This window comes from Rhinolophus ferrumequinum, chromosome 18 (assembly GCF_004115265.2).
Source record: "Rhinolophus ferrumequinum isolate MPI-CBG mRhiFer1 chromosome 18, mRhiFer1_v1.p, whole genome shotgun sequence".
Taxonomy (NCBI): Eukaryota; Metazoa; Chordata; class Mammalia; order Chiroptera; family Rhinolophidae; genus Rhinolophus; species Rhinolophus ferrumequinum.
Window position 1 is genome coordinate 48,136,494 of NC_046301.1, and position 21,457 is coordinate 48,157,950.

Genomic DNA, 21,457 nt, shown 5'->3' on the forward strand with positions numbered 1-21,457 from the left:
TCTGACTCCTCCCAATAAAAGCAGCTACAAAGGCGCTGTGGCCAGGGTGCAGGGAGGTCCTGTGTTTGAACCTTGGTCATCTGCTTACTAGTTGTTACAAAATTCTTAATTTCAGATGCAGAGGTTTGAACTTGGACCCCAATCACTTCCTAGTTTTGTGACCTGGGGCAAGTTGTTAACTACTGTATGACTCAATTTCATCACCCCAAGTGGGAGATAATGATACTTTAAATTTGGAGTGGCAGAGGAGGTCTCATGGGGTGACTTTGGGAAGGGTACTTAGCATGATAATTAGTATTTTAATCTAGATTCCACGATTGTCAAATCAGAAGTCTTTAGCTTAGCAAATAGGCTTTTTCCTTCCCACTGTATAAATTAATTGATGTTTATCAAAGTTGAAATGAAAAGAGCAGTACTTCTAACTTTTGGTCTTCTGCATAAATGACACCAAGTTTGAATCACTACATCAATTCATGATAGAACATTGTCTGTGGGAGAAATGGCACCAAAGAAAAGAATCATGTCTAGAATATCACTCTTAAGACCATGATTCGGATAAATTAAAATATTTAAAAAAATATTTTGGAGTTAGTTTAAATATAGACAATTGAAATTCGAAACGAATGGAGTAGAATGCTCCTTCCCCTACCACTCTCAGAGTTTTACTACAGAAGGTTCTTCTCCTTAAGGAGTGTGTTGTCCAAAGGAAATCAGTACTATTGGCAATTTTTAAGAGGAAGTCTCTCCTTCTGTTGCTTGGATTCTAATAAAAACATGGAGATCAAAGAAACAGAACTCGGACCCTCCAGGAACAGAAAGCCTCAGCATGAAGTTCCATTTCCAAGTGACGTTTCTTCATTGCGTTTAACTGTTCTGACTCACCTGCATTATGGTGATTTTCCAGACAGCAAACCACAAGCATATGGAACAAGCTTCTGGAATAAGACCACGGTGCAACACAATGGGGACGGGGTGCACAGGCATCAGGTTTAGGGACCACAGAACTGTCCCACCCCGACCCCCACGTGGACCCTATGTAATAAATTCCTTCTCCGGCCACCAGGGGCACTCTCCAGAAAGATGCTGCTTGCTCAGAGCCCCCTCAAGAAGAGGGAGAAGACACTTTGTTAGGTGAAGAGAACTGGTGAGGTGAACCAACAGAAAAAGGTGTGAAATGAAGGGAAGGGGGAAAAGAAAGAAAAATGTCTAATACATTCTAGAAAGTTGGAACATCATCTTAAACATCATGCAAAGTATTTAGATCGACTTTATTTCTTATTTATCCAAATATGCCAGGTACCCCTTGTTCATTCATTTATTTGACACCTATTTATTGAGTGCTGCGAGGTGTCTAGCATTGTTCTAAGAGCTGGGGATGCAGCGATAAACAAAACAGGCAGCCTTTGCTCTTCTGAGCTTATGTTCTAATGGGTTCAGTTTGGTTCATCCTGGATAGTCCATTCTCTACAAGCAGGATACCATTTCCTGGCAGGACATAGAATCTTCTGACCCATTACCCCAATCTGACAACTGCAGAATACGTGCGAAGGCAGGTGGGTGCTGAAGAGAATTAATTAAAGGGATACTTGATGGCTTTTTTTTGTTTTGTTTTGTTTTGTATGAATGCTAGCAGGTCAGAATAATTTATGTGGATGCTTGGGACATTCCTATAATTTAAGCAGCACATCATGAAGCATTTTAAAAGGCCAGTTTAAAATTTTATTTTATTTTTCCTCATGCAAATACCAGGGTGTCTTATGCTTAAATACCATAATTTCCACCAAGAGGCTCCTGCCATGGCTGTGTTAAACACCACCATAATTTACTTGTTAGAATCTGGAATAATAATGAGTTTGTCTGAGGGGTAACAGCGTGGAAGAACTGACTCTGAAAGATGTATTTAAGGGACCAGGCTGGGAGGCTGAGAGATGTAACAAAAGACATTTGGAGGTGAAGTGAAGGGGCACAGGGAGGGAAGCTGGGCATCTTAAAGTAACTTTAGTGGGGACAAGGGTTTGGAGGGATTTTGTCAGCAACTGAGTATTTCCAGGTCCTTGGAAATCACAACATCCTCATTTGATGGAGGGGAAAAGGAGTCCAGAGAGGTTAAGTAACAAGGTCACAGAGCTCGCAATGGCAGAACTGGGAACAGAACCCAGGTCTCCTGATTCTTGGCTAATGTTTGTTTCACTCAGTCGAACTGCCCATTACAAATGTTCATTGTGTTTCAGATAATCCAATCGGGTCAAGCAGTTTCCATATAACCTGCCTATTTTAAGAATCTCCACAGTGAGATACTTAATATAGTATATACTTTCTGGCATAGACCGTGGCTAAAGAATTCAAAATGGCGGCGGCTGTCGTGGAGGCCGCCAGTGCGGTGCTGGGGAGCACTGCGCTGCCCGGACTAGCGAACAATACAGTCCAGATGTCTAAAGGTTACCACAAGAAGCCTAAGGGCAACATGTCTGCTGATGCGTTCTTTGTGCAGACGTGCAGAAGACATAAGAAGAAAAACCCAGAGGTTCCTGGGAATTTTGCAGAATTTTCCAAGAAGTGCTCTGAGAGGTGGAAGACAATGCCTGGGAAAGAGAAGTCTAAATTTGATGAAACGCCAAAGGCAGATAAAGTACGCTATCTTTATCGTATCGGTTGGGAAGTGAAGGATTATGGACCAGCTAAGGGAGGCAAGAAGAGGCCTCTAATGCCCCCAAAAGTCCGCTGTCTGGATTCTTCCTATTCTGTTCAGAATTCTGCCCCAAGATCAAATCCACAAACACTGGCATCTCTATCCGAGATGTGGCAAAGAAGCTAGGCGAGATGTGGAATAACTTTAATGACAGTGAAAAGCAGTCTTACAACAATAAGGCGGCAAAGCTGAAGAAGTATGAGAAGGATGTTGTGGATTATAAGGCTAAAGGAAAGTTTGATGGCACAAAGCGTCCCACTAAAGTTGCCCAGAAAAAAGTGGAAGAGGAACATGAAGAAGACAAAGAGGAAGAAGGGAGGAAGAAGATGAATAAAAAAACTATTTATCTATATAAAAAAAAATTCAAAATCTATTTAGCGAAAATTAATAGATTTATCTCTTAATTTTTGGCTCTAGTTCTGTGGTTCTCCACTGGAGCCATCTTGCCTCCTAAGGGACAGGTGGCAATATCTGGAGACATTTTTGGTGGTGACAACTGGGGGAGGAGGTATGTTCTTGGCATCTAGTAAGTAGAAGCTACATATGCTGCTAAACATAAACATCTCACAGTGCACAGGACAGCCCCGAACCACAAAGAATGATCCGGCCCCCAAAGCCAGTCGTGCCAAGTTTGAGACACCTGGCGCTAGAGGCAGAAACCAAAATGGGAGCTCAGACTGGGAGCTATTGGGCCGTCTTGACCATGGGGGAAATGCCAAGTGGGTAAAGAATTTGTTCTCAAAGACATTGTTTCAAAAAAAGAAATTTAAAAAATTCTTTGGGCTCCTAAATCCAACACTGTTCCCATCCTGTTCATGCCGGCACACGTTTCATTGTGTTTCACTTGATTGTGCTTTGCAGATACTGAGTTTTTTACAAATTGAAAGTTTGTGGCCACCCTGCGGCAAGCCAGTCTATTGGTGCCATTTTCCAACAGCATTTGCTCATTTCATGTCTCTGTAACACATTCTGGTAATTTTTGCAATATTTCAAATTTTTTCATTATTATTATACTTGTTATGGTGACCTGTGATCAGTCAGCAGCCGTCAATAATCAAGACAAGGCCCGCCGCTAGCAAATGGATTACCACTCACGGAAAGCTAGGATGATGGTTAGCATTGTTCAGCAATAAAGTGTTTTTAAATTAAGATATATACTTCTCTTTTAGGCATAATGCTACTGCACACTTAATAGACCACACTATAATGTAAACATAACTTTTATATGCACTGGGAAACCAAAAAATTCATGTGACTCGTTTTATGACGATGTTAGCTTTATTGCAATAGTCTGGAACAGAACCTGCATTATCTCCGAGGTATGCCTGCCTGCGGATGGTATTAGGGCATTCTGGGTTGCTATTTCTTGCCCTCATTTCCTTTCCCCACTCCTAACATTCATTCATTCATTTTATTTATTTCCCCCCACTCCCAACATTTAAATGCAACCCACTCACTCCTGTCAAGGCACAGTCTCACCTCACCCCCAGATTCTCCAGTGAGGGTTACCCCAGGGTGGGCACCTACCCCCATCCTGCTAGGCACTAGCTGAGTCCCTTGGGCAGATCACTTAACTTTTCTGAGCCTCAGTGTCCTTCCCTGTAAAATGGGGAGGGCAATAACACCCATCTCCTCGGCTGCTGAGAGGGCCCCTTCACCCCCACTACTACCACCACAAAGCCTCCTGAGCACCCACCAGAGTTCACACTGTGCTGTTTTCTGAATCTTTTCCTGTCTCTGAGGTAGGACTGTGAACCCCACAAATGGGGAAACTGAGGATAGGAGGCCACGGAAATGCACCACAGTCTCACAGCTTTGCAGGGAGGAGCTGGAAATCGGGGGACTTCTCCAGGGGCGCTCAGATAAGCTTCTTATCCCACTGGGGCCCCTCTGATCCTACGACCCCGAGCAGCCAAGCCGGGGGTTTAGGGTTCCATAACGCCATCCCGAAGCGCATGTGCGAGACACGCCCGCGTTGTGGGGTGTAGGGGGTACGGGGTAGGGAGTGGGGGGTGCTATGTGAAGCTGGCTATGCACCTGAGGCCCTGCCCAGACGCCGGCGCGGTTGTCAGGGCAACGTGGGCAGGCGGGGCAAGAAAGTAGTTGTGGCTGCCTCTTTTGTTGGTTTATAGCCTTTTGCCTCAACTCCCGAAACATTCTCCAAGTTATTCTGTTTTGTCCTTTCGTTCGTTTACTTTATAATTGGGCAGAAACTGATTTCCTATCCTCAGTAGCATGTTTAATTAAACGACAACCACCGGCGGGCGGATCCCCGCCACGATTCCGTACTGGGGGAGACGGCTTTAAAGATCTCCCAGGGTCAATCCGGTTCACATCCACATGCCATTTTTTCTTTCCTCTTTTGCCCTTGTGTCCTCTCGAATTTATTAACGGTATCTATAATTTATCTGACTTCTCCGGCTAGGTCTAGCTTAGACCAAATCACGAATCTGAATTTTGCACAGATGATTCTGTGGTGACTAATTCCACGCTACAAAGGAGTTCACAGCAAGATTTCTTTAAATAGAAAACTTCCTCAGAGCACTGAAAACGATTCACTTTATGTAAAATAAAATTCATTTAAATACAGGATCCCCCCCTTCTACTTTTTTTTTTTCCATTGTGGACATAAACCGCTATGTATAGCTGATTGTACAGCTTGTGCCTGGCTGAAGCGTAGGAATGGGGCTGAAATCCAACCCACAGTGTATTCCCCAAGCTGGAGCACAGTGCACCTTCTAACTTGTCTATCAGAGTGGGTGCTTTTTTCTATTTGCAGGAAGTTTTCATTTGTGCCAACTACCTTCCTGAGCATAATAGTTTTATAGTAATCAGTTGCTTGGCTTTGGGTTTATAGGATGCTGACAATAAGCTTTTATTGTGTGTCATTCCATTTTATTAGTGCCACAGACTTTGTATGGACCCAAGTTTTTGATTGAAATTAAACATGGTGCAAAGAATGTCATGTAGGGTTGGATATCAGTTCTCTTTCTGTGTTCCATTAGGTTATCCAGGAACCCAGATTCCTTCCAAGTTCTAGCCCGCAGAAAGGGGGAGGAGGAAGGCCGCCACAAGTAAGTCTGTGTTTAAGGAGATCACCTCTAAATTATCCTCATGTTTGCTTGAAACCCTTTGGCTCAAACACAGTCACGTGGACACACCTGGCTGCCAGGGTTCCTGGAAAATGTAGTTTCTAGCTGGGGGCGAGGTGTCCACATAAAAATTCAGGAGTTGTATTATAAGAGGAATAAAAGGAGAGTGGATTCTCGGGACAGAGGCTGAAAGACTCTTGAGGGTGAAGACTGGGCTATTGAATTTTTTGAATAAACAAAGCAGATATATAGTGTAAATAAATGGTTGCTGCCACCAATCTGATGCCAACAGGAATCCCCAATCTGATGTATTAAAAGGAGAAATTTTATTAAGGTAAGAAGTTTGCAAACTGGAAACACAACCTCTGGTGGAAACCAAAAACGCTCTCCACTGATAGAAAGGGGAAGCCATTTTTTTTTAAGTTCTGGACCTGGTCCCTGATTAGTCCATTTGTATGCAAATGAGGAATCCAAATTTGCACAGTCTGATTGGTTCAAATAGCACAGCACGGTCCTGTGTGGTCAGCTTAATGCTCTCTGATTGGTTGTTATTGAGCAGATCTGATTGGTCAGTAAAGATGCAAATGAGGATATGACTGTGCAGTTTGATTGGATGGGTTAGGTCTCAGCACATTGATTGAAATACAATACCAGGCACTCCTTTATAAAGATTGACTCAGCCTACAGGAGCCTAGTGCAGGAGCTTGGAGATTTAGTCTGTACTATTCCTCTCCGAAATATTAACATGCATGAGAGCCCTCTGTTGGCAATGGCTGCTAGAATCTGATTATGAATTTGTGCCCAGTTAACCATGAGGAGTCCTTCTTGGCAGATATGTTCCTTCTTGGGGTTCACAATAGTAACTGTTTTGTTTTGTTTTTGGTTGAAGAAGGGTCCTGTTATATTTGATAAGCAGCATTGCATAGTGGAGAAGCATGAATTCCAATCTTGCCCTTGACACTTATTGACTGTAAGACACCACCAGCCTCTGTTTTTCTTTTTCTTTTTTAAAAAATATTTTATATTAATTTCAGGTATACAGCATAGTGATTAGACATGTGTATAATTTAAGAAGTGATCCCGGGGCCGGCCTGGTGGCTCAGGCGGTTCGAGCTCCATGCTCCTAACTCTGAAGGCTGCCGGTTTGATTCCCACATGGGCCAGTGGGCTCTCAACCACAAGTTTGCCAGTTTAATTCCTCGAGTCCTGCAAGGGATGGTGGTCAGCGCCCCCTGCAACTAAGATTGAACATGGCACTTTGAGCTGAGCTGCCGCCGAGCTCCCGGATGGCTCAGTTGGTTGGAGCGCGTCCTCTCAACCACAAGGCTGCCGGTTCGACTCCCATAACGGATGGTGGGCTGTGCCCCCTGCAACTAGCAACAGCAACTGGACCTGGAGCTGAGCTGCGCCCTCCACAACTAAGACTGAAAGGACAACAACTTGAAGCTGAATGGCGCCCTCCACAACTAAGATTGAAAGGACAACAACTTGACTTGGAAAAAAGTCCTGGAAGTACACACTGTTCCCCAATAAAGTCCTGTCCCCCTTCCCCAATTAAATCTTAAAAAAAAAAAAGTGATTCCTGTGACTAGTCTAGTACACATCTGGCACTATACATAACTATTACCATATTACTGACTATATTCTCTATGCTTTACATCCCCATGACTATTTTGTAACTACCAATTTGTATTTCTTAATCCCTTCACCTTTGCACCCTGTGCCCAATCCCCCTCCCATTTATCACCCTGATAAATCTAGTACCCATCTGACACCATACATAGTTATTACAATATTTTTGATTATATTATTTCTGCTATACCCTACATCCCCATGACTACTTTGTAACAACCAATTGTACTTCTTAATTCCTTCTCATTTTTCACTCCCCCAACACCCCTCCCAATTCGCAACCATCAAAATGTTCTTTGTATCTATGAGTGTGTTTCTGCTTTGTTTGTTTGTTTATTTTGTTCTTTAGATTCCACATATAAGTGAAATCACATTGCATCTGTCTTTTCTCTGTCTGACATACTCCACTCCGCACAATACCCTCCAGGTCCATTAATGCTGCTGCAGATGGAAGAACCCATTCCTATCCATGGCCGAGCAATATCCCATTATATTATACATACTATATTATACATAAATGTACCACCTCCTCTTTATCCATTCTTCCATTGATAGACACCCAGGCTACCTGTATATCTTGGCTAAATAACGTGGCAACAGACATATGTATGCACATGTCCCCTTGAAGTAGCATTTTGGGTTTCTTCAGCTAAGTATCCAGAAGTGGGATTTCTGGGTCCTTATCTCTTGTTATAGCCTTTGCTTTAAAGTCTATTTTGTCTGATATAACTATTGCTACCCCAGTTTTTTTTTTCCATTTCCATTTTTATGAAATACTTTTTCCATCCCTTTACTTTCTGTCTGTGTGTGTCTTTCAATCTGAAGTAAGTCTCTTATAGGCAGTATATGTAAGTGCTTTATCTATTCAGCCACCCTATGTTTTTGATTGAAACATTTAATCCATTTACATTGAAAGTAATTGTTGATAGATATGTAACTATTGCCATTTTATTATTCACATTTTCGATACTTTTCATCTTAAAGAAGTCCCTCTAAGATTCCTTGTAATACTGGTTTGGTGGTGATGAACTCCTGTAGCTTTTTCTTATCTGGGAAGCTCTTTATCTGTCCTTTGATTTTAAATGATAGCCTTGCTGGGGAGAGTAGTCTTGGTTGTAGATCCTTACTTTTCATCACTTTGAATATTTCCTGCCAATCGCTTGGGGCTTGCAAAGTTTCTGTTGAGAAATCAGCTGACAATCTAATGGAAGTTCTCTTATAAGTTATTAGTTGCCTTTCTCTTGCTGCTTTTAGGATTCTCTCTTTGTCTTTAACCTTTGCCATTTTAATTATAATGTGTCTTGGTGTGGTCCTGTTTGGGTTCACCTTGTTTGGGACTCTGTGCTTTCTGGGATTGTATGTCTATTACCTTTGTCAGGTTAGGAAAGTTTTCAGTCATTATTTTTTCAAATACGTTCTCAATCCCTTGCTTTCTCTCTTCTTCTTCTGGTACCTCTATGATGCAAATGTTGTTACACTCGATGTTGTCCCAGAGGTCTCTTAAACTATCCTCATTGTTTTGGATACTTTTTTTCCTTTTGCTGTTCTGATTGGGTGTTTTCTGCTACCTTGTCTTTTAAATCACTGATTTGATCTTCAGCTAGTCTGCTGATGATTCCATTCTAGTGCATTCTTCATTTCAGTTATTGTATTCTTCACTTTTGACTGGTTCTTTTTTTATGGTTTCTATGTCTTTTTTATGCTTGGTACCTTTTTGTTGAAGCTCTCAGTTCCTTGAACATCCTTATAACCAATGTTTTGAACTCTGTCTCTGGTAGTTTGTTTGCCTCCATTTCGTTTAGTTCTTTTTCTGGAGTATTCTTCTGTTCTTTCATTTGGGACACATTTCTTTGTTACCTCATTTTGGATGCCTCCCTGTGTTTGTTTCTATGTATTAGGTAGATGTGCTACATCTCTTGCTGGGTGGCCTTCTGTAGTAGGTGCCCTGTGGGGCCCTGGCTCAGTCTCTCTGGTCACCTGCTCCAGGTGCTCCAGGAGTGTCCCTTGTGTGAGTTGTGTGTGTCCTCCTGTTATATTTGAGCCTTGATTGTTATTGGCACAACAGTGGGTAGGATTGATCCTCAGGCTGACAGGCTGTGGGGTTTGGCCACATCCATAGCTAATAGGCTGCTGTGCTGGGGGCCTTACTACACAGAATGGGATTTACCCCATTGGGCTCTGGTGCCTGTTGAGACCACCCTTTGGGTGTGCCGTTTGTGGGGCTAATTGGGCGGTGCTCTGCTGTGGTCTGAAGTTAACCTCCAAGTATATTAGTTCTGGGACCTCTTGGGAGGGGCTGTGGTGCAGGTCCAGGTCAGCCACTGCCTGTGACTGGCCAGGGACTACCTGGTAGGAGCTATAAAGTGATCCACGGTTGGTTGCTGCCTGTGCTGCACCTGGAGGCATGTGAGAGAGACTTCACTGCAAACTGAGGACAGCTGCTACCAGTACTGGGTCTGGGGTAGCTCCACAAAAAGCCAGCACACACTGAGGCCTGTTAAAAAAATAATAGATGCTGTCTTCTTGCTGGCTTCACATAGCAGAGGGGATGAGGGAGCTCTCTGAAGCCCTTTTTATAAGGATGTTAATCCTCACAACCTAATCACCTCCCAAAGACCCCACCTCCAAATACCATCACACTGGAAGTAAGGTTTCAACGTATGAATGTTGATTGGGTAGGGTCACAAGCATTCAGTCTATAGTAGTCCTTTTTTTTTTTTAAATTTTTTCATTGGGAAATATTGGGCAACAGTGTGTTTCTCCAGGGCACATCAGCTCCAAGTCAAGTTGTCCTTCAATCTAGTTGTGGAGGGCGCAGCTCAGCTCCAAGTCCAGTTGCGGTTTTCAATCTTAGTTGCAGAGAGCACAGCCCACCATCCCATGTGGGAATTGAACCGGCAACCTTGTTGTTGAGAGCTCATGCTCTAACCAACTGAGCCATCCGGCTGCTCCTCCGACAGCACAGTGTCAGCTTGTTGTCTTCAATCTAGTTGTGGAGGGCACAGCTCACTGGCCCACATGAGAATCCAACCGGCAACCTTGTTGTTGAGAGCTCGAGCTCTAACCAACTGAGCCATCCGGCCACCCTATAGCAGTCCTTTTGAGTATATCCTATTAGGGATCATGTGATGTGATATGTCAGTGTTAACCATGACCAATTGCACTCTGGGGTCTTTAACCTCACACTTTTCTTCCAACCTGAGGGGTTGGAGAAGGCTGGAGAAAGTGGAAAGATGTGTGATGCCGTCTTGAGATGGGAAGCGTCCCTCAGCAAGAGGTAATTAAGGGTTTGCAGGAACTGTCCCCCAAGGCTGAAAGCAGAGGGTGCTGAGAGGAGGGGATGAAGAGCACAGAGGGTCTGCTGCAGAGAGGATGATAAAACAGCCCATGAGCTCACAAGATGATACAGATTAATGTGGTGCTTGGTATATAGCAAGTGCTCTGAGGGTGTAGCCACTGCTACAGTATTCCAACATCCGGGCATATAGGTCTGAAATGGTCAAACTGTGGACCCCACAAGCTTGTCCAGTGACAGCACCTTTATTTCCCAGCATTTCCCAAGATTAAGAAAGCTAAGCAATCCCAGTAGCACTGAGACCAAAAATTCTGTGCCCCCCAAGAAATATTTCAGAAATAATAGAACTAACGGAAGTAAAAATGACTGAAGTTCAAGGACTTGGTACCTCCAGCTTCTGCTCCTGCTTCATGGTGTATATAATCTGTTCTGCACACAGCAGCCAGAGGGAGCCTTTGTCTTTCTTTTTCAGCAAAGTTTTCAAAATTGTCTATCACTATTTTCTTTTTTTTTTTTTTGCTTTTAAAAATTGAAGCGGGGGTGGCCGGTTAGCTCAGTTGGTTAGAGCGTGATGCTAATAACACCAAGGTTGCCGGTTCAATCCCCACATGGGCCACTGTGAGCTGTGCCTTCTTTAAAAAAAAAAAAAAAAGAAAGAAAGAAGAAAAAAATGGAAGCAAAGTTCACAAAACAAAATTGACTGATTGTTTGTTTGTTTCCATTTCATGCCATTTAGAGCATTCATAATGTTGTGCAACCATCACCTCTACCTCATTCCAGAATGTTTTTGTCATCCCAAAAGAAAAGCCTATTCTCCATAAACCTGAGTCGAATGTGAGAGCCAGAACACTCACATAAGGGGCTATTTGGATGGTGTTTTATTTGTAGTGTGTGGGCTGCATCCTTTGCCACACCCTTATATTACTCAACTTTGCTTTTCTCCCTCTTCTCATTTAGGTTTGAGCTGAGTAAGCGATACATCACTCATTGATTTGTTCACAGTCATTCATTTTGTCAGGCATTGAACCAGATGGTGGAAACACATGGATGGAAAAACTTGCCCTTGACTTCAAAGTAGTTACACTTGGTTGAGGTGATAGGTGAAGCAGTTAAACCGTGGTATATATCAGAGGCTGGCAAACTATGCCCTCCCACCTGTGTTTGTAAATAAAGTTTTATTGGAACACAGCCATGCCTATTTGCTTATTATTTTCAATGGTCAATTTCATGCTATAGCTGGCAGAGTTGAGTCATAGCGACAAAGACCATTTGGCCCCAAAAGATGAAATATTTACTCCCTGACCCCTTTAAGGAAAAAGGTTTGCCAACCTTTGGTATATACAATTATGGCAAATTTAAAGTGTGGACAGAGAGCCCTGGAAACTGAGGAGGAGCCGTTAACAGCTGGGAGTGGAGAAGTTGCACGGGTAGGAAAGACTTGCTAGTGCTAAAACTTAGGTCCGTAAATGCATAAATCTTAGTCGTTCAGCTCAATGAGTTTTTGCACATATGTATGCCCATGTCATCACCACTGGGATCAAGACATAGGGTATTACCAAACCTCAGGGGGGTTCCCAAACCATTCATGTAAATGGCACTGTGCTGGAAATCGCGTGCTTCCTGCAGCTTTTTCCTGGAATGCTGCTGGTATGTCCTTCCAGCTGACTTGTCTTGCCGCTGTCAGAGTTTCATTGGTGGATATGCATGTGTGTGTGTGTCTGAAAGACTCCACTGCTGAGGTTCCCTTCTCATCAGTTGGAGGTAGGGCTGCACTACGGATTCTGGCGTATGACCCCCCCACAGGAGGGCATAGGAGGTCTGTAGAACACATCTGGAGTTCTTTTATTTACCTTCTCCTTCTAATTTGCTCCATGAGTATGAATTTATTAACAAATCCTACCTGGAATTTGGTTAATTTATTTAAAAAACACCAATTTACTTGGAAACAAGCTCAGACACAAAAAAGTTGCACAAATAGCCCAAGCATCCATTCCTAGGTATACACCCCAAAGAATTGGAAACAGGTATTTTGGAAACAAAAACTTGCACATAAACATTTATAGCCACGTTATTCACAATTGCCAAAAGATGAAAACAACCCAAATGTTGTCAATGGATGTCTAGAGGAACAAAATGTGGTCCATCCATACAGTGGAATGTTAGTCAGCCATAAAGAGGAATGAAGCTGGATGAAGCTTAAAATCATTACACTCAGTGAAAGAAGTCAGACACGAAAGGTTACATAGTGTGTGATTTCACTTATATGAAATGCCCAGAACAGGCAAATCCATGCAGCCCGAAAGCAGATTAGTGGTTGCCAGGGGCTGGGGGAGGAGGAAATGGAGAGCGGGCCAACCACACTGAACTCTGCTGTTTTCCAGACCTGCAGGCCTCCGCACAACCTTTTCATCAGCCTTGACTTTGTGTTAGCCATCTAGATAATCTCTTTTGTACTCAATACTCATCCAAGCATCACCTCTTTCCAGAGTTTTTTCTTATTTTCTGTGTTAGATGCCTCTGAATTAATAGCACTTATCACCATGTTGTAATTATCGGCTTGCTCCTCTGGGCAGTACAGCACAGCGGCTAAGAACCTTGCCTCAAGTCAGTCCGCCTGAGTTCAAATCCTGCCTCTGCTCCTAATTAGCTATTCACATAATAACTTCTGTGGCTGTTTAGATGTGGATCTAAAAAGAGGGAAAATTATAGTATCTCTCTTCCTTCTATCATCTTTATAAGGTCTCAATGAATGTATATGTATGTATGTATTGTTTAGAACTGTGCATGACACGTAATGAATACAATGTAAATTCTAGTTATTGCAGCAGTCATCTGTTGCTGTAGAATCAAAGAGCTACCCAAACCTAGTGTCTTGGAACAATAATATTTTAAACTTTTAAAAAATATGTAGGCATTCAACGCTATGCATTTCTCTAGTCACTGATTTAGTTGCATCTCACAGCTTTTTACATGTCTGTATTTTCATTATCATTCAGTTACAAATATTTTCTAATTTCCACTGATTTTTTTCTCTGACCTATAGGTCATTTAGAGATACATGGCTAAATTTCCAAACAACTGGAAATTTCCTAGTTATCTTTTCGTTTCGATTTCTAGTTTAATTCTATTGTGATCATACTTTGTATGATTTCAGTCTTTCAAAATTTATTGAGACTTGCTTTACAGAACTGTGCATGGGCTATTTTGGTTAATGTTCCAAATGTAAAAATCATTTATTCTTGCTCACTGTCCAAGGATTGGCTGGGACTTGGCTGATACAGGAATCAGCTGGGTGGCTTTGATTCATGCTTGAGCTTCTTTGTGCAAACTGGCTTTAGGTCTACTTTGCATGTGTTTATTCTGGGGCCTTGGTCAAAAGAGTAGCTGTTCTAGGGGGAAGCTCTCCTGGTGATGACAGATAAGAAGGCAAGTGGAAATGTGTGAGGTCTCCTGAAGTCTAGGCTTGTACTTGGCACAGTGATTCTTCCACTACATTCCACTGACCAAAGCAGGTCAGATGACCCAATGTCAAGGTGTAGTAACTATCTCAGTCTTTTTTTTTTTTTTTAACTTTTCAAAAATTAATTTTAAGTGTGTTTTTCCAGGACCCATCAGCTCCAAGTCAAGTAGTTGTTTCAATCTAGTTGTGGAGGGCGCAGCTCACAGTGGCCCATGTGGGGTCGAACTGGCAACCTTGTTGTTCAGAGCACCGTGCTTTAAACAACTGAGCTAACCAGCTGCCCCCAATGTCTTGTATATTCTGTATTTTGAAGCTTTGACATCTGGGGCTTTGTTGACTCTAGAGGGACTGCCTTTCTCAGGGTTAGTCAGTTCCTAGAGATAATAAACAACTTTCCCATCAGGCCACCTTTCATATGCAAACCAACCAATTCAGAGTTCACACTCCAACCACCTCATTTATTGGGTTCTCATACTCTGGGCCACTAACAATCGGCCAGAATTGCTCCAGGGCCAGGTATCAAACAACTAGGGGCAGCCCCTACATCACAGAGCCCACAGAAATTATTCAAACTAGCCAATCCCAAACCTGTTTCCCCTGCCTGTCTGTTTCTTCCCATGGAAACCACAATAAAGTCTCCGTCTCCTGTGTACACTTCCCCCTTCCTTGGCGTCCTGCGTGACCCTGGTGCTTACACGTGAGCTTACACGTGTGCCCCTGTGTGGCTTGGTGTGCTCCCTCCTCTTGGGAACTTTGAGGTATAATCTTTTCGATGGAAATTGTCCTCTGATCTGTTTGCCTCGCTATACATCTATTAATACACTATATATGAAAACACAAATGGTGGGGACTCTGCCTCTAGTGAGAGTGACAACAAAGTCCCATGGGGCACGGTGTGGGTTGGGGGAGGGGTGAAAAGGTAGGAGAAATAATTCAATAACCAATAATACCCTCACTGGACGATAAGCCTTCAAGGTCAGGACCTGGGAGAATCCATTGTGTTTTCCAAAGTGTTTTAGCACCTGGAACATAAGAACTCCATGAATGTATATCAAACGAATCAATTACTAATAGGAAGCCCGACTATTCTGGCACCCTGGTAGACTCAGATGAGGTGGTGTTGCTTCCCAGACAGCTGAGAAAGTGTCCTGGTTTCACAGCTGAGCATTTTGACCCAGATTTGGAAAGAGATGAAAAGGGTATGTTTTTTTGTGCATAGCTTCTGCTCTCTCTGTTGTTTTCTCAAAGTCTCCCACTTGACATTCAATCACTCTGGGATGTCTCACCCCCACTCTGCATTTGTTTGACATGCTGTGAAAAGGCATTTCCAACAGCTTTATTTTGGGATTTTGGCAGCATCACCTCCCCACCCACCAACTGCCCTACTCAGTCTGTTCCCAGAAGGGCAGAGAAGGTTCTACTTGTCTTGGGTGTTGACTTGGTCCCCTAGTTTATTTCACAGATGCCTCCGCAAGGACAGCCTTATTTTACTTCAATTTGTTTTCTCACCAGCTTCAAAATCGTGTAACAGCCCACGTTCCAAGATTCACATCTAGCCTAGGGTTCTCTGGATCCAAAATGGGTTTATGCAAATCTTGAAGGAGTTCCTCCATTCAGAAGGAGGAACACAGCTTTCTAATCTGGACCATGCAATATTGTTGAATAGATGCTTGCTGGTGGAGATGGAAACGTAGACCATTCGTGGCTAATGTGTAGTGGTCACCAAATAGTTTCTGAGTGTCTCAAATTTTCTTCCTTTATTTCCTTTATTGGGCTCTAACTAGGGGCACATTTTGATATCCAGATACCATACCTGAAATAATGAAAATTCGGGCAATAGACTGGGTGACTTCTTTTTCCAACACTTTATTTTGAAAATGTGCAAATCCATAGAAAAATTACTAGAACAGTACAATGAACATTCACAAACCCTTCACCTAGACTCCCCACTTGTTAATATTTTCCATGTTGGTTTCATCTCTCTGTCTCTCTCTTTGTTTCTCTATTTTTGTCTCTCTATGTCTCTGTTTCTCTCTCCATATATGTAAATGCATATACGAGGTCTGACAAATAAGTTCACGAACTTGCCACCACGTACTTACATTGGCAGCTCTGTACAAACAGCTCGGTAAAGTTTCATAACTTGGTATATCAGTGTCTCACAGCTGTGTTCGTGTCGACGTGTGGTGGTGTCTTGCTGAGTGGTGTTCATTATTGTTGTTGCGTGCTTTTGTGTGCCATCGCGAGAATGAGCTTGAATTACAGCAATGAACAGACATTAAATTTCCTGTTAAATTTAGCAAGAGTAGAAGTGAACTCAGGAACATGTTAGTCCAAGTTTATGGGGATAATGACATGAAGAAAACAGCAGTGTACAAATGGGTTAAACGTTTTTCTGAGGGGAGAGAGTGTGTCACTGATGGAGAGAGGTCAGGTCGGCCAGTAATGAGCAGAACTGGTGAAAACATTGCAAAAATTTGTCAAATTGTGTGTCAAAATTGTCAGCTGACTGTGAGAAGCATAGCAGACCATGTAAACATTGATAGAGAAACAGTTAAGAAAATCTTAACTGACAATCTTGGCATGAGAAAGGTGTGTGCAAACATGATCCCAAAGGAACTCACCACTGAACAAAAACAAAGGAGAGCTGAAGTTTGCCAAGACCTTTTGGAGAGGCAAGACAATGTTTTGGGCCCTGCTATCACTGGTGATGAAACATGGGTGTACCAATATGACCCTGAAACAGAGCGTCAAAGTGCACAATGGAAGTCAGCCAATGCTCCATGACCAAAAAGTTCCATCAGTTCAAATCAAGAGTCAAAACGATGTTGCTAACCTTTTTTGATATCAAAAGGATTAGTCATTGTGAATTTGTACCAACTGGATGAACAGTTAACCAAGTTTATTATTTGGAAGTGCTGAAAAGGCTGTGTGAAAAAGTTAGACGAAAACGACCTGAACTTTTTGACAACAATTCATGGCTCTTGCATCACAACAATGCACCAGCTCACACAGCACTGTCTGTGAGGGAGGTTTTAGCCAGTAAACAAATAACTGTGTTGGAGCACCCTCCCTACTCACCTGATCTGGCCCCCAGTGACTTCTTTCTTTACATGAAGATAAAGGAAATATTGAAAGGAAGACATTTTGATGACATTCAGGACATCAAAGGTAATACAATGACAGCTCTGATGGCCATTCCAGAAAAAGAGTTCCAAAATTGCTTTGAAGTGTGGACTAGGTAGGCACTGGCATAAGTGCATAGCTTCCCAAGGGGAGTACTTCGAAGGTGACCGCAGTGATATTCAGCAATGAGGTGTGCAGCATTTTTTCTAGGATGAGTTCATGAACTTAATTGTCTGACCTCCTATTGTGGGAATGGTGCTATACTTGCCTCTGGACATGGCTAAGGGACTTTTTGGCTATAGTGTGCACTTGAATTTTGTCTAAAATAGATGTAAAAAGGAGATGGTGCTAGTTTAACTATGAACCCAAAGAGCCCTATGGTATATGGGTTTGGTAATCTTCGAAGAACATTTAACTCAGTACTTCTCATCCTGGGGTGGTTTTTCCGCTTGGGGGACGTTTGGGAAAAGTTGAGATTGTTTTTAATTGTTATGAATGGGGACTGGGCAGTGCTACTGCCATCTAGTGGGTGGAGGCCAGGGTTGCTGCAAACATCCTATAACGCACAGAACCGGCCCCCACGGCAGAGAATGATCTGGACCCAACTGTGCCGAGGTTGAGAAAGCCTGTTTTCTGCTGATATGAAACCTGCAGAGCTGTCATGCCCTCAGGATAGCCTAGGTGTTAGTCCTATTTCATGAGATTCAGGTTTAGTGAAAATACAGAAGGTTGGGGCACGGGGACTATATGGTCTGTGGGTAGAGAGAATTTTGGAGGACTGTAGAATGATATATGAACTGCAATAGGATGCCATTGAGAGGAAGAAGAAAATAAAAATCTATAAAAAAAAAATCAATGCTGAGCTATTCCAAAATTAGATATTTCAAAAGTTCCGTAAGTTAGATATTCCAAAGCAAGTCTTTCATTCATTTGCTTATTCATCCATTCCTTCAACTAATATTTATTACCTATTATGGGCCCAGTGCTTGAGATACAGCAGTGAATAGACAAAGTTCCTACCCTCATGGGGCTTCAATTTGAGGGAAGGGAGATGGACAGTAAACATGAAACATAAATATGAGTGTGTTAAAAGGTGGTAAGTGATATGGAAAAAAAGAATCTAGAACAGGGTAAGGGGGTTGGAAGTGCCGGGGAGTGGGTTGTAGTTTTACGTCGGATGGTCAGGGGTGGGCTTCGCTGAGAAGGTAAGAACTGAGCAAACTCCATGCAGGTGAAGGAGACAGCTGGGTGGAAGCGCTTTCTAGGCAGGGAAAACAACAAGTGCAGAGGTCCTGAGGCAGGATGAGGGCAAGGAGGTGGTGGTGAGGGATTGTGCAGGGCCTTGTGGGCCACGGGAAGGACTTTGGTTTTTACTTTTAGCGACATGGGAGCTGTGGAAAGTTCTGACCAGGGAAGGGTTGTGACCTGATTCAAGTGTTCAGTGGTGCCCTCTGGCGGCTGTAGGGGGAACAGACTGGTGTGTGTGTGTGTGTGTGTGTGTGTGTGTGTGTGTGTGTGTGTGTGTGTGTGTTGGGGGCGGGAGTTGAGGGCAGGAGAGAGACCTGGGCAGAAACAATGCACTGGTTCAGGTGGGAGATGATGGAGGCTTAGACCAGGGTGTTAGCTATTTGTGTTATTTTAGATCACCACTTTTCGCAATTTGCATTTTAGTATAATAGCTGCATTTTTTAAAAAAAGATTTTATTGGGGAAGGGGAACAGGACTTTATTGGGGGAACAGTGTGTACTTCCAGGACTTTTTTCCAAGTCAAGTTGTTGTCCTTTCAGCCTTAGTTGTGGAGGGTGCAGCTCAGCTCCAGGTCCAGTTGCTGTTGCTAGTTGCAGGGGGCACAGCCCACCATCCGTTACAGGAGTCGAACCTGCAATCTTGTGGTTGAGAGGACGCGCTCCAACCAACTGAGCCATCTGGGAGCTCAGCGGCAGCTCAGCTCAAGGTGCCGTGTTCAATCTTAGTTGCAGGGGGCGGAGCCCACCATCCCTTGAGGGACTCGAGGAATTGAACTGGTAACCTTGTGATTGAGAGCCCACTGGCCTATGTGGGAATCGAACTGGCAGCTTTTGGAGTTAGGAGCACGGAGCTCTAACCGCCTGAGCCACCGGGCCGACCCCATAGATGCATTTTTATGCATGGAAAATTTATTGGAATGGTTTAGGCAAATGAAATCATGTACGACAGAGAAAATCAGGTGTTTAAAATAAAGTCCAACATTGCTAAATTTAATATGTATCCAACTCTAGGACTGTGCCTGAGCTGTTATAATTCTTTTTTCTTGCAAAAGTTTTTTTTCCGTATCCTTCCCTGGGCTTTTAGGCATTTACATAAAATGTCTGCCTGCCAACCTCTAATGTTCTAACAGGGTGAACATGACCTTTCAAACTGAGGACACAACACAGCACACAGAGAGGAGAGGAAAAACTGGAAGTAAATTTGGATATAATCAGTTCTGTGCGCGGAGAACCGTTTCTGTACTGAAGACATACCAAACATAAGAAAACAGGCCATTTGTTAATTTCAGTGAGTCTGTTGGCAGAAAGGTATGTGAGGGTGTTGCCAAAAGCTCTGCCAACTTTAAATTTAGGACACCAAGTACCCCAAGAGTGGAGCAGTTTTAGATTCCTTGCTCCCATTCTTACTATAACCTTTTTGTGATGTTCAGGGCTTGTTACATGAAGGGGAATTTTATCTCCAAATTTCCTCTCTGCTCCCCTTCCCCAAATTATCTAGACTGGAATTAAAATTAAGTAAGTTTTTTGATGAGAGAATGGACTGTAGAGACCTTTTCTTTCATTCAGCCTTCCATATGGAGAAACTGAGGCCCAGACTGGCAAAGTGACTTCCTTATGTGCATCACTCCAAGGAGAGGCTCTTGGCTATATCCTCTTGACACTGACTGTGTAATAAATGATTTTTCCTCTCTCATGAAAACAAACAGGAGCAGCAAACTGCTGCCTATTGATCTTAGTTCTTCACTAAGTTCTTTGAATTCCTCTTGGGAAATGAATTATGCAAAGTATAGCTGGGGAGAGAGTACATGTAATGTCGGCAAATTTTCCCTGAGAATTCTTCCTTTCTCCAGAAATTAGGCTCCAAAGTCTGTGTAAGTCTCCATTCAGTGGCAATAACAAACACACTGGAAACTTTAGTGCCTTCACCCAGCACAAGTTTGTTTCTCCTTTCTGTGAAGCTGACAATCTTGGCTTACTTCCAAGCAATGACTCAGAGATCCAGGCTTCCTCCATGTCGCACCAGCACCAACACTCACACGGCTTCCAAAGCCACCTGGGGAGGGGAAGAAAAGACCAGAGGTGGCACAGCAGCTCTTCACTGCCTCTGCTCCGTAGTGATAATCCATTGGCTAGAATGAGTCACATGGGTGTGTCCCAACTGCAAGACAGGCTGGGAAATGTAGAACATATGGGTGAGCACTGAACCCTGCTTCTTCTTTTTATTAGAGAAAAGAGACAATTGTTTTTGGATATCACCAGGATAATAAAAGCAGTGTGAACACTTTCTCCTTTTGAAAAGCAGACATTTAGACATGCTTTTAACACATAGTGGGCAAACCCTGTGTTTTCCCCAAGATCAAGTAAACCACATTTGTTTAAAGGTGATGCCCTGCTCTGATATTTGAACCCCCAGTTTTGAGCAGTGAGGGTGGGTCAATCAGGACAGGCTTCATTTTAGGGGCTTTAAAACAATAAAGATTTAATTCTCACCCACACTACCCATTTCAGTTATCTATTTCTGAGTAACACATTAGCCCCAAACATAGTGGCTTAGAGTAGTAATGGTTATTATTTCTCATGATTCTGTGGCTGACTGGGCTCAGCCAGGCAGTTCTTCTCCAGTGGTGTAGGCTGAAGTCCCTCATGTGGCTGCATTCAGGGACCAGGGCTGGAAAACCCAAGAGCTCCCCTCTCCCAGTAGACTCTCCTCACTCAACAGTCTGGCCTGAGATTCCTGTGAGAGAGAAAATAGAAGTTGTCAGTTCTCTTAAGACTTGGTCTTAGAAGTTCCAGGACATCACGTCTGCCACATTCTGTTGATCACTTCTTGACGGGAAGAGTAGACAAAAGTTGTGGTCTCTTTAATCTACCACACTAGTAATTTCGGTGCCTTGAACCTTCCAAGAGGAGAACCAG

At 43.1% G+C, this 21,457-nt stretch overlaps 1 pseudogene; it reads left to right on the forward strand.

Moving 5' to 3' along the window:
• Positions 1 to 2,428: 2,428 nt before the first annotated feature.
• On the forward strand, positions 2,429 to 3,006 carry LOC117038472 (high mobility group protein B3-like; annotated as a pseudogene).
• Positions 3,007 to 21,457: the final 18,451 nt, after the last annotated feature.